A 15,988-nucleotide genomic window follows, 5' to 3' on the forward strand; every position below is an offset into this window, starting at 1 on the left:
GTAAATTGTAAAACTTAGAAAAATTAACAAATAAAATTACACACATATTGGTTAACCCCTATAACAATTATCACAAGATTTAACATTAAGTACGACTCACTAAATGACAAGACATATATTTTTTGATTTTCTTTTCTTTTGGAGTAATTCCCGTGAAGCAAAAATCACGTGCTTACAGCTGCCCCTCTTTGCTCAAAGACACGAAGGGTTTTCGCGCAAAGATAAAGCGGGCAATTTTTGCTCGTCCGAGTACTCCGTGTGAAGCATTTTTCGAAAAAGATTTGACCGAACCTTTGCTTCAGAGGTTTCCTACATATCCTGGGCTGAACAGGAATCAGGTCAATGTAGTTCGGGAAATTTTGGTAGCTGGGACTACCGTATGACTGTAGTGTTCGCTGCTGTTGTGCGCTGTTGCATGCCGCTGTAGGATGCTACCACTCACCGATCTCCTTGTTACATCGTTCTAAAAGGAAAAACAAGAAGCTAGGCTAGACTGTGGATCATAAGATCTCATCCATCTTCAACTTGTTCTTGCCGCCTTGCTTTCTTGTCGGCTAGCGCTTTCCTCCGATGCCTTTATTTTATGAACTTGGGGGATGATACTGGTCTTTCGCCTTTTTTCTGAATGCCAGTTTTCATCACTTCGCCTGGTCTCCTGACATGGCACTCTTCCTTAAGCCTTTCAATGGTTTCTTCAGTGGTATGGCTTTCTTCATCAAAATTTTTATGCTGGGCATGCTATAGCGTTCCCAAGCTGCTTCTTTCAAGATGCGTCCCTTCTTCCTTTTGAATCGCGCGCTTGCCTTTGCAGCCTTCTGCTTCTTGGTGCTGGGGATTTTATTGTTTCCTGCTCTGGGATCTCTGTTGTAACCTTCCGCCTTCTGGTGGGGTTACTAATTCCAAAATCTGTAATATAAGACCAAAAGTTGTTTAAATGCAAAATTATGAAATGCATGCCCGCATTTTACTGGTGGGCGGCCTAGAACTGAAATGTATTCCCGCATTTTGCTGGTGGGCGACCTAGAATTGAAAAGTATTCCCGTATTTTACTGGTGGGCGACCTAGAATTGAAAAGTATTCCCGCATTTTACTGGTGGGCGACCTAGAACTGAAATGTATTCCCGCATTTTACTGGTGGGCGACCTAGAGCTGAAAAGTATTCCCGCATTTTACTGGTGGGCGACCTAGAACTGAAAAGTATTCCCGCATTTTACTGGTGGGCGACCTAGAACTGAAATGTATTCCCGCATTTTACTGGTGGGCGACCTAGAACTGAAATGTATTCCCGCATTTTACTGGTGGGCGACCTAGAGCTGAAAAGTATTCCCGCATTTTACTGGTGGGCGACCTAGAGCTGAAAAGTATTCCCGCATTTTACTGGTGGGCGACCTAGAACTGAAAAGTATTCCCGCATTTTACTGGTGGGCGACCTAGAGCTGAAAAGTATTCCCACATTTTACTGGTGGGCGACCTAGAGCTGAAAAGTATTCCCGCATTTTACTGGTGGGCGACCTAGAACTGAAAGTATTCCCGCATTTTACTGGTGGGCGACCTAGAACTGAAAGTATTCCCGCATTTTACTGGTGGGCGACCTAGAGCTGAAAGTATTCCCGCATTTTACTGGTGGGCGACCTAGAACTGAAATGTATTCCCACATTTTACTGGTGGACGACCTAGAACTGAAATGTATTCCCACATTTTACTGGTGGGCAACCTAGAACTGAAATGTATTCCCGCATTTTACTGGTGGGCGACCTAGAACTGAAAGTATTCCCACATTTTACTGGTGGGCGACCTAGAACTGAAAGTATTCCCGCATTTTACTGGTGGGCGACCTAGAACTAAAAGTATTCCCGCATTTTACTGGTGGGCGACCTAGAGCTGAAAGTATTAAAATTGTTTCCTCGTTCTTCTTGAGAAAATTTTTGACAATCGACAGAAAATTTTCTGCCCCGGTTTTGGTGATTTCCCTGGCATCGCGTCCTGCTGCCATCATCAATCCTTTGTTTTCTTGCAGCAGACAAAAAGGATTTAGTTAGTTTTAATCATGGTGGGAGGAGGTGCCTTTCCGGTGGATGATTTTTCCTCTCTTTCCCTTTTCTTGCTCTGTGCCCCCATAACTGGTTGGTGGACAAAGTTGCTTGCTGGGGGTTTCCGGCCTGCTGGGGATTGGTTTTCAATTTATCCCCTTTTCTGCTTTCTCTTTACAGTACATGCTGTGGGAGTCTGCTTTTACTCCCGAAACCTCTCCCTTTAAGAGTTTACTTCTTCCAAAACTGCAGGGCACAACATTGCATTGCCTGGGGCTAGCCTTTAGGACTGTTGGGGTTACCCTGCATCGGATGAATTCCTCTTCGGTCTCTGGTAGTAAGCTTTGAAAAATCCTTTTCAAGACAAATTTTTAGAAAGAGAAATAAAAAGATAGAAAAAGAGAAAATCTTTCTGAACCAATACTTGGTGGGAAAAGAAATTCAAAAGAACTTATCTGGATGACATGACTGGTCCCCGTGATTATGACGTGCACTATAGATTCCCGACCCAGTCTATTTGTATCAATCGACTTGCCCGATGGTCTGACTTGCTGGGGATAAATGAGTGTCCATTTCTTTGCGAATGTGGACGCTTTTGTTGATCTGTCTTGTCGCCTCATAGTGCCCTTCGAGGGGTTTTCACTAATGGGACTCTCTCTTTTCTCTCAGCTCCCGGCGTCTTATGGTGCCTGTGAAAGTTTTCACCGATAAGGCTCTCTCATTTCATATCTCTCATCTTTCGTCGTCTTGTGGTGCCTGCGAAGGTTTTCACCGCCAAGACTCTCTCATTTTATTTCTTCATCGAGGAATCGGGGTGTTGTCGATACGACCCTCTCTTCTGGAGATCCCTTTTGACCATCAATTTATTCTCAGTCTTATGATCCTCTTCTTTGCTGGGGATCAGTGTATTATTCTCGGTTTTATTTGCCTGACTTGGCATCTCTTGGATATTGATCGGGAGGTCTTTTGGACGTCGATGTTGGTTTTGGTATGGGGCTAAAAGAAAGGCTATCAAAAAAATGAAATAACTTTGATGGGGGATCCGCTACAACTTTTGGAATCAAACCTTGGTTGGAATTTTAAAACATAACCTCAGCCCCAATTTTCTTGCTTGGGGGATTCTATTTTTTTGCTCTATGTTGAGCTGTGTGCGTTACGCACACTGTGCCTATTACACACACTTATGGGCGTTATACCCCCCTATGACCGAGCCGTGAGGTGCCTACGTATCCTCTTTGAGGAATCAGGTCAAACGTAGTTCCCACGGTTTTGTATTTCTTATGATTTTTATCTTCTTTTTCTTTTCTTTCTCCTTTTTTTTTCATTTTCCTTTAAAGATTTTTTCTCTTTTTTTTTCTTTTTCTTTCATATCTTTTCTATTAGTGATTCCAAAAGAGGGGTATGAAAGAATAACTTAAGGCTCAAAAGGGGAAACAAGGGTTAAAAGTGTTTGGATAGAAGAAAGAACTGCCTCTGTCATTTCATTATCCAATAAGCACCAAGTACAAACAAACGAACCGATAATTGCCATAATTAAAGAAATTACGCATAATATCGCTTGACTGCATCAGAATTGATAGCCATGTCGACACATCTCCCCTCGACATCTGTCAAACACAAAGCAGCGTTGGACAACACTCTGGTCACAATATAAGGCCCTTGCCAATTTGGGGCGAACTTGCCTTTTGCCTCAACCTGATGCGGGAGGATTCTCTTTAACACCTGCTGCCCTACTTCGAACTTCCTGAGACGTACCTTCTTATTATATGTTCTCGCCATTCTCTTCTGATACAGCTGACCATGGCACACTGCTGCCAATCTTTTCTCGTCTATCAAGCTCAATTGTTCCAATGGAGCTTTGACCCATTCATTGTCATCAATCTCGGCTTCAGCGACAATCCGGAGGGATGGAATTTCGACCTCCGCTGGTATTACAACCTCAGTTCCGTACACCAACAAATAAGGCGTTGCACCTACGGAAGTCCGGACGGTAGTGCGGTAACCCAACAAAGCAAAGGGTAATCTCTCGTGCCATTGTCTATATCCTTCCACCATCTTTCGCAGTATCTTCTTGATGTTCTTATTGGCTGCTTCGACCGCTCCATTCGCCTTGGACGATATGGGGTGGAATTGCGGTGTGTAATCTTGAATTGTTGGCATATTTCTCTCATCAAGCTGCTGTTAAGATTCGCACCGTTATCCGTGATGATCACTTTTGGGATCCCAAATCTGCAGATGATATGGGAGTGCACAAAATCCACCACTGCCTTTTTAGTTACCGACTTGAAGGTTTTAGCCTCAACCCATTTGGTGAAGTAGTCAATGGTTACTAGAATGAAACTATGACTGTTGGATGCTGCTGGCTCGATAGGTCCAATGACATCCATGCCCCAGGCCACAAACGGCCAGGGTGCTGACATCGTGTGTAACTCTGTTGGCGGGGAATGAATCATATCTCCATGTATCTGACACTGATGGCACTTTCTTACGAAAGAGATACAGTCATGCTCCATGGTAAGACAATAATACCCTGCTCGAAGGATCTTCCTTGCCAATACATATCCGCTCATATGTGGCCCGCAAACTCCAGCGTGTACCTCTGCCATAACCGTCATGGCTTGATCGGCATCTATGCATTTCAACAATCCCAAATCCGGGGTTCTTCTGTACAAAACTCCTGCGCTGAGGAAGAAACCATTTGACAAACGCCGAAGGGCTCTTTTTTGGTCTCCGGTGGCATGTTCCGGATATATCCCCATTCTGAGGTATTCCTTGATATCATGAAACCAGGGCTCGCCATCTGGTTCCTCTTCTACGGCGTTGCAATAAGCGTGCTGATCACGGACCTGGATGTGCAGAGGATCAACATACATTTTGTCAGGGTGGTGCAGCATTGATGCTAAGGTAGCCAATGCATCCGCAACCTCGTTATGAACTTTTGGATATGTTTGAACTTCACCGATCGAAATCGCTTGCTCAGATCATGCAAGCATTGTCGATATGGTATGAGCTTTAGATCCCGCGTTTCCCATTCACCCTGAATCTGATGTACCAAGAGGTCCGAGTCTCCTAAGACCAAGACGTCTTGGACATCCATGTCCGCAGCCAATCGCAGACCCAAAATGCAAGCTTCATATTCGGCCATATTGTTGGTGCAATAGAAGCGTAGTTGAGCCGTAACAGGATAATGGTGTCTTGTTTCAGAAATGAGTACTGCTCCTATTCCAACCCCTTTCGCGTTTGCAGCTCCATCGAAGAAAAGCTTCCAACCCGGTTCCTCGGGTAACTCCAACTCATTTTTATGCATTACCTTTTCGTCGGGAAAATACGTTCTTAAGGGTTCGTATTTTTCATCAACGGGATTCTCTTCCAAATGGTCGGCCAGCGCCTGGGCTTTCATGGCTGTCCTCGTCACATAGACGATATCGAACTCTGTGAGCAGAATTTGCCATTTTGCCAACCTCCATGTGGGCATAGGTTTCTGAAAGATATACTTCAATGGGTCCAAACGGGATATGAGATAAGTAGTATACGAGGACAGGTAGTGTTTCAACTTCTGATCTACCCAAGTTAGGGCGTAGCATGTTTTCTCGAGTTGAGTGTATTTGACTTCATATACTGTGAATTTCTTGCTAAGATAGTACATGGCCTGCTCCTTCTTTCCTGTGTCATCATGTTGCCCCAGTACACAACCAAATGAATTTTCCAGGACCGTCAGATAAAGAATTAAGGGCTTCCCTGGCTTAGGCAGGACCAATACGAGTGGATTAGACAGATACCCTTTGATTTGGTCGAAAGCCTCTTGATACTCTGCCGTCCAACTTACCGCAACATCCTTTTTCAGTAGCCGAAATATGGGCTTACAAGTTGCTGTGAGTTGAGCGATGAACCTGCTGATGTAATTGAGTCTACCCAGCAAACTCATTACCTCTGTTTTGTTCTTTGGCGGTGGCAAATCTCGGATGGATTCAATTTTGGATAGGTCTAACTCAATCCCCCGTCGACTGACGATGAATCCTAGCAGCTTTCCTGATGGAACCCCGAATGCGCATTTGGCCGGGTTGAGCTTGATATCATACCTTCGGAGTCTTTGGAAAAATCTCCTTAGGTCTGCTACATGATCTTCCTGATGCCAAGACTTTATGATCACATCATCTACGTACACCTCAATTTCTTTGTGTATCATATCGTGAAACACAGCAGTCATTGCTCGCATGTACGTTGCCCCGGCGTTCTTCAATCCGAACGGCATTACCCGATAGCAGTAAGTTCCCCATGGCGTAATAAATGTTGTCTTTTCCGCATCTTCCTCGTCCATCAGGATCTGATGATAACCCACATAACAATCCACAAATGATCCGATCTCGCGCCCAGCGCAATTATCGATCAGGATATGGATGTTGGGTAACGGAAAATTGTCCTTGGGACTTGCTTTGTTGAGATTGCGGTAGTCGACGCACACCCTGATTTTTCCATCCTTCTTTGGGACTGGTACCACATTGGCCAACCACTCGGGATATCGAGTGACCCGAATGACCTTCGCCTGCAACTGCTTAATAACCTCTTCTTTGATCTTTACACTCATTTCTGTTTTAAATTTCCTTAGCTTTTGCTTGACCGGAGGGTATGCCGGGTCGGTGGACAATTTGTGAACCACTAAATTGGTGCTTAATCCCGGCATATCATCATATGACCATGCAAAAACATCTTTCAATTCCACGAGGGTTTTGATCAATTCTTCCCTGACATTCGGTTCAATATGGATGCTAATTTTGGTTTCTCGGATATTATCGGCGTCCCCTAGATTCACAGCCTCAGTGTCAGTTAGGTTAGGTTTGGGTTTTTCTTCGAATTGGCACAGTTCTCGGTTTATCTCTTCGAAGGCTTTATCCTCGTCATATTCGGATTCATCGTCACAAACAACCTTTTGTATCATTGAGTCAGATTCAGATTGATTTATTAGACTAGGTCGAAGATCCGTTGTGCATGCCATGTCATTAGAACCAGTAAAAAGAGAACTGTTCAGAAAGAAAAAAAACAAAACAAAATTAAAATGGGACCAAAGAAGAGAACTTTATTAAACTTGCGGGATAAAAGGGTTCACACTTTTTACAAAAAGTAAACTTTGGATTACACCCTGGAATAATCCGAACAAAACAAAACATAAATCAAAGCCTACTACCAAGACTCCCCTCGGACAGGAAGAGGAGTAACTGTCCAATTGTTGGTTTTGGCCTCAGGCCCCACAAACTATATCTCTGCTCTGCTGGAACCTTCTCCAGCTTCTACCATACTGACATCAGCGAATAGCTTCTCGAAACTCTGATTCAGGTCCCCATCCTTACCAATCAATGGTCCTAGAATCTTCGGGACTGGCGACCCCTTGGCACTTGCTCTGACAAAAGACCTTGAGAGACGTGGCACCGGTTTGGGTAGAAACCAAACCCTCTTCTTCATTTTTCGCGCTTGCTTCATATCTGCTACGGTTGGTTTGAACCCCAATCCGAAAGTTTCCAGATTTTTAGGCAAGGAGACAGGTTGGACAATCCCCTGAAGCTCGACTCCCAGGCCCTTTCCCGGCACGAATCCATTACCCAGCATTTCCGAGATCATCATGACTGTTGCGGCAGCGATCCTAGGGTGCGGGATGATTTCTCCTTCAGAAATTTTGTTTGCCGACACTGTATCAAAAATCTGGTAGACCCAAGGACCTTTGTCATCAGTGGTCTCTATGAAAGGTACAATGGCGCCACTCATGGTGCATGACGTATCCTCGCCGTGTAGCACGACCTCTTGTCTTTCCCACTCGAACTTTACCATCTGATGTAGGGTGGAGGGGACTGCTTTGGCTGCATGAATCCACGGTCGTCCTAACAGAAGGTTGTAAGAAACTATGGCATCTAACACCTGGAACTCCATGGTGAATAGGACTGGACCGATGGTCAATTCAAGTACAACATCCCCTACAGTGGCTGTTCCATTTCCGTCAAACCCTCGGACGCAGATGCTATTCTTGTGGATTCTTCCGTGGTCGATCTTTAACTGGTTCAGAGTGGATAATGGACAGATATTGGCACTTGAACCGTTATCTACCAATACCCGAGTAACTACCGAGTTTTCACATTTGACAGTTAGGTAGAGAGCTTTATTGTGCTCCGTACCTTCCATCGGCAGGTCATCATCTGAGAATGTTACCCTGTTCACCTCGAAAATCTTGTTGGCAACGGTTTCCAGGTGGTTTATAGAAATCTCGTTGGGCACATGAGCTTCGTTCAAGATCTTCATCAGGGCCCGACGATGCTCCTCAGAATGGATCAGTAATGATAGTAGCGAGATCTGGGCCGGTGTTTTCCTCAGCTGTTCGACCACGGAGTAGTCATGTACCTTCATCTTTCTCAGGAACTCCTCAGCCTCTTCTTCGGATACAGGTTTCTTGGTTGCAGTTGGGTTGGTTCTTCTTAACTCCACCGGAGCAAAACACCGACCTGATCGAGTCAGCCCTTGCGCTTCGCAACTAACTTTCTCCACCTGTTTTCCTTTGTACATCACCACTGCCTTCTCGTATTTCCAAGGCACAGCCTTGCTATCAATCATCGGTAGCTGGACTACAGGCTTTATAGTGACCAGTTCCCTGTACACCCCTTTCAACACAACTGCAGGCGTGGGTGGAGTCCCTGATATTACCAACTTGTTTGGCTCGGGTTTGCTTGTTATGGCGGACGGGCTCTTTCCCAATATCACCACTGGCTTGACGCCTTCTTTCTGCGATTTTACCCCGGTTCCTCCACTGGTTGAACCTTCTTTCGGGGCGGCCTGGATCATCATCACTGTTTGTGAGGGTTTTCTCAACTCTCCTCCTTCATACACCAACTCAATCATGTGAGCCTCGTGGTGCGCTGGCAGTGGGTTCTGGTTGATGTTAGGAGCCTCCGGTGTCTGGACCTCGATCTTATTGGTGTCAATAAGATCCTGTATGGCATGCCTCAATTTCCAACACTTTTCAGTATCATGCCCCAGCATCCCTGATCAGTATTCACAACTTATTGATCGATCCAAATTCTGGGGTAGGGGATTTGGTTCTCGAGTCTGGACAGGACTAACCAAACCCAGATGCCTCAATTTGTGGAACAAAGCGGTGTAGGTTTCTCCCAACTCCGTGAAAGTTCTGTGTTTCCGCAGCCTGTCATTCCAAGCATCTGGATTTCCCCGAAAGCCTGCCCCTGGCGGGTTTCTATACGCCTTCGGTGGAGGATAGGTGTTTGGTGGTGGTGCATACGTGTTCTGGGGAGCCGGCGCACGCCATTGCGGGCGAACCGGAGGCTGAGTGTATGTCTGGGCCTGGTGTACGGAACAATGTGGTTCTCGAGGTGGATAGCAATGTTGTGGTGGGTTGTATGGGTAGTTTGGCCTGTGAGGTCTGGGTTGGTTGTAGTGTGGCTTGCTAGCCCTGGACCAACTGTCTGCCTCAATCGTGGCAATTTCTTCTTTCTTTCTTCTTCCTAACGCACCTCCGGTGCCGCTCTGAATAGCTTGGTTCGTGGCCTTGAGTGCCGAATAATTCATGATTTTGTCAGACCTCAGCCCTTCTTCTATCATGACCCCTATCTTGACCACCTCGTTGAAGGATTTTCCAACCGTTGTCACCAAGTGACCAAAGTAGGTTGGATCCAATGTTTGTAAGAAATAATCCACCATCTCTCCCTCTCTCATGGGAGGATCGAATCTGGCTGTTTGCTCTTTCCAGCGGAACCCGAACTCGCGAAAGCTTTCCCCAGGTTTCTTCCCAGTTCTCAATAATGTGAGACGGTCAGGGACTATCTCGAGATTGTATTGGAAATGACCCACGAAAGCCTGCGCCAGATCATCCCAAGTGTACCATCTACTGGAATCCTGCCTGGTATACCATTCTAGTGCAGGTCCGCTCAGACTTTGGCCGAAATAAGCTATCAGCATCTCATCTTTGCCGCCTGCCCCTCTCATTTTGCTACAGAATCCCCGCAAATGTGCCATGGGATCACCGTGCCCTTCGTACAAATCAAACTTAGGCATCTTGAACCCAGCCGGGAGTTGGACGTCCGAGAAAGGGCATAGATCTTTGTAAGCTACGCTGACTTGGTTGCCCAATCCGTGCAGGTTCCTGAAGGACTGCTCCAGGCTTTTGAACTTTCTCAATACCTCATCCTGTTCAGGGGCTTTAACCAGCTATTCAATCTCTGCCGGTACCTCCAAGTGTGGATTGTAGGCCTGTGGTTCGGGGGCATGGAATGTAGGCTCAGGGGGATAGTATTGCGTATCGTGATCCTGAAACAATGGCTCACTGGTCGTTCTTTGCAGGGTGGCTGATGTGGGTCCCACAAAAATGGGAATATTTGGTGTTGGGAGAGGTTGATGGGGTGGTGGAGCTTGGGAATCATGTGGGCTTCTTTCCTGATGATAACGGGGATTCGGAAGGCTTGTTGAAGGGCCGGAATGAGGGTATTCCGGCATGTGCCCCAGTGGCTCAGGGCTCTTTTGTGCTTTGGCTAGAGCTAGCTGCATTGCATTCATCTCTAGTCCCATCCTTTCAATCTTTTCCATCGCTTCTTTTAACAACTCGCTCATCGGCCTTTCTTCCTCATTACTATTTTTTGAAGTAGTCATGCTTGTTGCTACCGGTCCTTTGGATCTGGTTTGGTAAGAGTGTGTTTCCAGAATTCTTTAACAACTAACTGTTTGGATTCAGACAACAACAAACTTTGTTAGCGTTAGAGCTTAACAGATTTGATCATAACACATAGAGGATGCAATGCTCCTAGGCAGTTAACTATTTCTACATGCTTTGCTTCAAACAACATGCGTCATCCCGGCTTGCTCATTTGTCCTTTTTTAAAGTACTTTGGGAAACCCTGTGTTTTATTTTATTTTTGTATTTTCTTTTCTTTCTTTATTAAAAGCGGTCGAATCTTATGGGGATTGCCTATGTATCACGTCCCCGCGCGAATCAGACCAGGCGTAGTTCTGCCACAAAGTAAAGACACATAAAAAATTCTTCTGGAGTCACTTAATTTCATTATCAAAATTTGCTATTACACATTACTTCAAACAAAAATAGCAACAGTACAGACTCCACAGTTTTTAACTTGGTTCGACTAAAAGAAAAGAAAACAACATACAGGAAAGCAACAAAGCCAAATAAACAGGACTCGACCAAAGATTAATTTTCCAACTTAAGGGCCCGCGAGGCATCATTCGGCCTTTTCGCGGCTCTATGTGTGAGGTCTCTCTGCAAGCTTTTCAATTCATTCATGATCCGGTGGACGCAGCCCATGATGGAATCAAGGAGGGTTTTCCGAGGCATTTGCTCGCATGTTAGGCATCTCATGTAGATGTAGTGTCCAATCTCGTCGATCCTTCCTCGAATGTTGTCCCTTTCAGCCAATAATTGCTCTATTTGCCGGTTCTTTAATCCCAGTGCTTGAGCATTGTTGGCAAGTCGATCCTGGAACAACTCCATTTGTCTTTCCATGCAGGCCATTGCATCGTAACAATGTCTTCTGTCGGTCTGGGCATCTCGTGTTTGTTTGATGATCCGATCATGTAAAGTGGAGTTCGTTTTCCTTAATATCCCGACGCTCATTTCATAATCCCTTATGACCTGTTACAGACGCTGCCTCCGGGCCATTGTGCATTTTGCCCATCTGTCCTTTATCCTGGCTACGCGAGCTTCTGATTGCTCTAATTCTTCTTGGCTTTGGACGACCTGATTTTTCAAACCTGCTATCAACCTTTCGTCGGAGCGACGTCTCTGTCGGTCAATGTTACTTTTGCCGGCTTGGCGTAGGCGGGCCTTTAGTGTCTGGTTCTCTTGGGCTAGCTTGTTTCTTTCAGCCTGCTCCGAGGCGACTTGCACGTTGTTCTCAAATACAAGCCTTTCAACTTGTTGCTTTAGCTTCCCGATTTCAACCCGGTAACCTTCTTCCCTTTTTAACCATCCCCATTGCTCCTGTGAATCATCCGTGAATTGTTGGATGTGAGCTCTTTTAGCAGGTCTCTGTCGAATCTGGAATCTTCTTTCGAACCAAGCATCGTACTTTGGCTCTACCTCACCTTTAGCTAGTTCTCGCACCATGGTCTTGGGTTCCAAGAATCTACACTCGTGCCACAGCTTTCTAATCTTTCCCTCGGGAAATATGACTCTCGGGCTTAGCTCAATGGCGTGCTTGCTCAGATCTTCATCAGTAGGGATTACCTGAAACCTGCCCAGCTGTCGTAATACCCGATGAGGAGCATATGGCTGGATGCTGCGAAGTCCCATTAAGAGAACATGACATTCTTCAGCCGACATGTAGATCACCTCAGTATCAATTAACCAACCGAATGCCCATTCAATTTGGTCAGCTGTTGTTGACCTTAACCGTGTAAACCATGCTTCGACACCTTCAAGAAATCTGGCGCCTGTTATGCACTTCTCGAAACCGCTGATACAATTCCTATCGGTCAACCCGTGGTTCATGTATCCTACTCGGTGATGGAGGTGTTCTTGCATCCATAACTGAACTAACAGATTGTAACCCTGGAAGAACTTGCCTCCTTCTCGGCATATAGTCAAAGCTCAATAAATTTCGGACAAAATCAAAGGAACCACAGTACTGTCGGCTCTTTTGATTGCGACGTCGGCCATCCCTACAAGGCCTATCTCTACCTTTTTATCCTTCCTAGGACAGACCATGACTCCCAAGAATGCTGTGATGAAAGCCAAATTACGTCTTGCTTCCCATTTGTTTCTGTTCCCGCCATGAGTTAGTCCCAGGTTTGGTTCCTTGAAACCTTGCAGAGTTCCGTACCATTGATACAAAAAATGGAGATCACAACATCCTTTCGATAAATCATCATGTTGTATCTTTCGACTGATGCTTAGCAGATCCAGAAACACATGCGGAGATACCAGCCTTGGCGAAAGTAGGTATTGCCCTCTTAACCTCCCATTCAATCCTGCATATCCGGCGACTTCCTCCAGTGTTGGTGAAAGTTCACAGTCAACGAAACGGAATACATTGCGGGTTGGGTCCCAAAATGGTATTAGAGCTTCAAGAATATCTGTCCTTGGCCTAACACTCAGCAAATCGACAAATCCTCCCAATACTCTTCCCGCTATTTCTTTGCTATCGGCTTCCAAGTCATTCCACTACATGTGGAGTTGTAGAGGGACCTCGCTGAGGGCCGAGAATGGTTCATTTTGCCCTGTGCTCATCCTGCACGTTTATTAAGGTGTTTTTTTTAGGCGAAAGCAAAAATCTTTATTTTGATTCCAAACAAAAAAAAATCTTTGAAAAAACAATATACGTGCATATATACACGTGTATATATATATATATATATATATATATATATATATATATATATATATATATATATACATATATACTTTATTATGTATCATTATTGGTAAAAATGAAAACAAGGAGTTGGACCTGATGAGGGTTACCTACGTATCCCACATCCGGTGAGAATCAAACCGACGTAGTTCGGGTAATAAACTAACTAGTTTATTCGAAAATAAAGCAAATTAAAATAGAAACTCATTCCTCATTCTCAGCTTGCTATTTTTCTCTTTTCTCTTTTCCTTTGTTTTTAGTAAAACAAACTAAATAAATATACCCATTTTCTCTTTTATCTGAACTTTGTCATTTTTATTATTATTATTATTATTATTATTATTATTATTATTATTATATTTTGTAAAAATTTCCCAACATTCAAAACCGGTCATCATGCATGTTCGAAGCAAATAAATGCACAAGCAGTGAGCAGGATGCATCAGGATGACCTTTTCTGTTTCAGGTTGCTATTCCTAGACGGACCCAACCCCTGTGTTGAGTCCCCTAGGTCAAAAATGCACATGATGCAAATAAGCGTTCCTACTAGGGATCCGGCATGAAGTTGAGTTATTCTAGGTTCAGAACCTGGGTGTTTGTTCTAGACCTGGCTTACCCGAGCGGACAGCTCGAGCCGAGGGGCAGCGTACCGGGAATACAGAAGCTTCACCGGCTTAGCAACTTGTCCGAACCTCGTTCTAAATTGGGATTTGACACTATACAGAAAAGAAGTCGTACGAAGTACACCCTTCTTCATGATTCAGAAGACTCAGAGAGGATATGGGTTTCGGCACAATTTATATACAGTTCACAAAATATCAAAGCGGTAAGAGCAGTTAGTTAGCACATTGAGCATAGATCATGTAACAAAATCAGATAAAGCTGAATATAACAATTTATTTAAGCTCGAATTTCTAACCCTGAACCAGTGGTTCTGGGTTCCGATAATCCCCAGCAGAGTCGCCAGAGCTGTCACACCTCCTTTTTACATACCCGAGAGGGTACAAGGGAGTTTTTTTCAATTAAAGGACAATCGAAACGGGATTTATTTATTTATTTCAGAGTCGCCACTTGGGAGATTTAGGGTGTCCCAAGTCACCAATTTTAATCCCGAATCGAGGAAAAGAATGACTCCATATTACAGTCTGCGTACCAGAAATTCGGATAAGGAATTCTGTTAACCCGGGAGAAGGTGTTAGGCATTCCCAAGTTCCGTGGTTCTAGCACGGTCGCTCAACTGTTATATTTGGCTTGATTATCTGATTTTATACAAATATGAACTTATGTGCAAATTTGAACTTTTACCGCTTTTATTATATTTTAAAAGTAATGTGAACATTGTTTAAAACATGTCTTTGGATTGCGTCACATGAAATGCACCTGTGATCCGGAACGTATTTTTATTCAATGTTTTAGGATTTGGATTTGGGTCGCATGAAATGCACACCCGAGTTTAAGAAGGTAAGATTATTAAAATACGCGCCTAAAGCGATTAGCGTATTATTATTTCTGGGTGAGGCCGTGGAACTTTGCTAAACGGCCGATCCCGAGTTCTAAGTAATTAAAGCACACATTTTTTTTAGGGCCCCGCAATCTGTGCATTTTATTTGGCGAGGCTCGTCTCATTTTATTTAAAAGGATAAACCTATAGTAACTACACTTCTTATATTAAGTTTGTCTCTAAAAATAAAAGAAAACTTTCTTAATTATTTACATGCTAAAAAACGTAGCTTATTAATTATTGATTTACGGTTGATACAAATGGAGAATCGCAACGGAGTTTGTACAAAGAAATGTTGTTTTTGTTCTATATTCTATTATTCAAGGAAAATTGAAACACGAGATTAACGTACAATGATATCGAAGCAGATTATTTTATGTGAGGAGGTTAGACATATTCGGCCTTGTTCATCATACGGACGGGGTTCAGTTAATTACTCCTTACATGCTTGATGCTTGAAAAACGAGGCATTTGAAACGAACCTATCTAACTTAATGTAATATTACTACATGTTTGACTACACGATTTTTCCTTTTTGCTTTAACCCAAATTGCTTCGTGCATTCGAATTGTGCATTACCAACTGATGAGTTAAGGTGAAGCTAATGTGCTTAATGCATTTCCAATTCAACAGACTCTATGTGAAACCACTGTTGCCCGATAATCGTTACTATCCAACTAGCTTCTTCCTGATTTATATACAACCATAGATTACCAGACTAAATTCCTTAATGAACACTGTTTTATTACATGGTTTAAAAGCCAGTCTCTACCTGTTGAACACACAAATATTCTACACTACCAGCAGCAGAATAAAGGCAACTGTATTGATGTTTAGACTACAAAACTCTATATGCCCTTATTTAGCTCCAAACTCATCATTACATCAGTGAATTTAGAATGTGTACCTGGATATTAGGACAATAAGAAGAGGAAGAGAAAGAGTATCAGCAGCAGGCAACTAATAGCAACAACAACTTAGTCACAACACAGCAACAACAATACAGCCCACAGATGATCGAGCATCAAACAGTCAAATCCCAGAAACAGAGTAGAAAAACAACAGTGAGAAGCCCAGAATATTGAATGTAACAGCACCAAAAG

This window comes from Nicotiana tabacum, chromosome 6, assembly GCF_000715075.1.
Source record: "Nicotiana tabacum cultivar K326 chromosome 6, ASM71507v2, whole genome shotgun sequence".
Lineage (NCBI taxonomy): Eukaryota > Viridiplantae > Streptophyta > Magnoliopsida > Solanales > Solanaceae > Nicotiana > Nicotiana tabacum.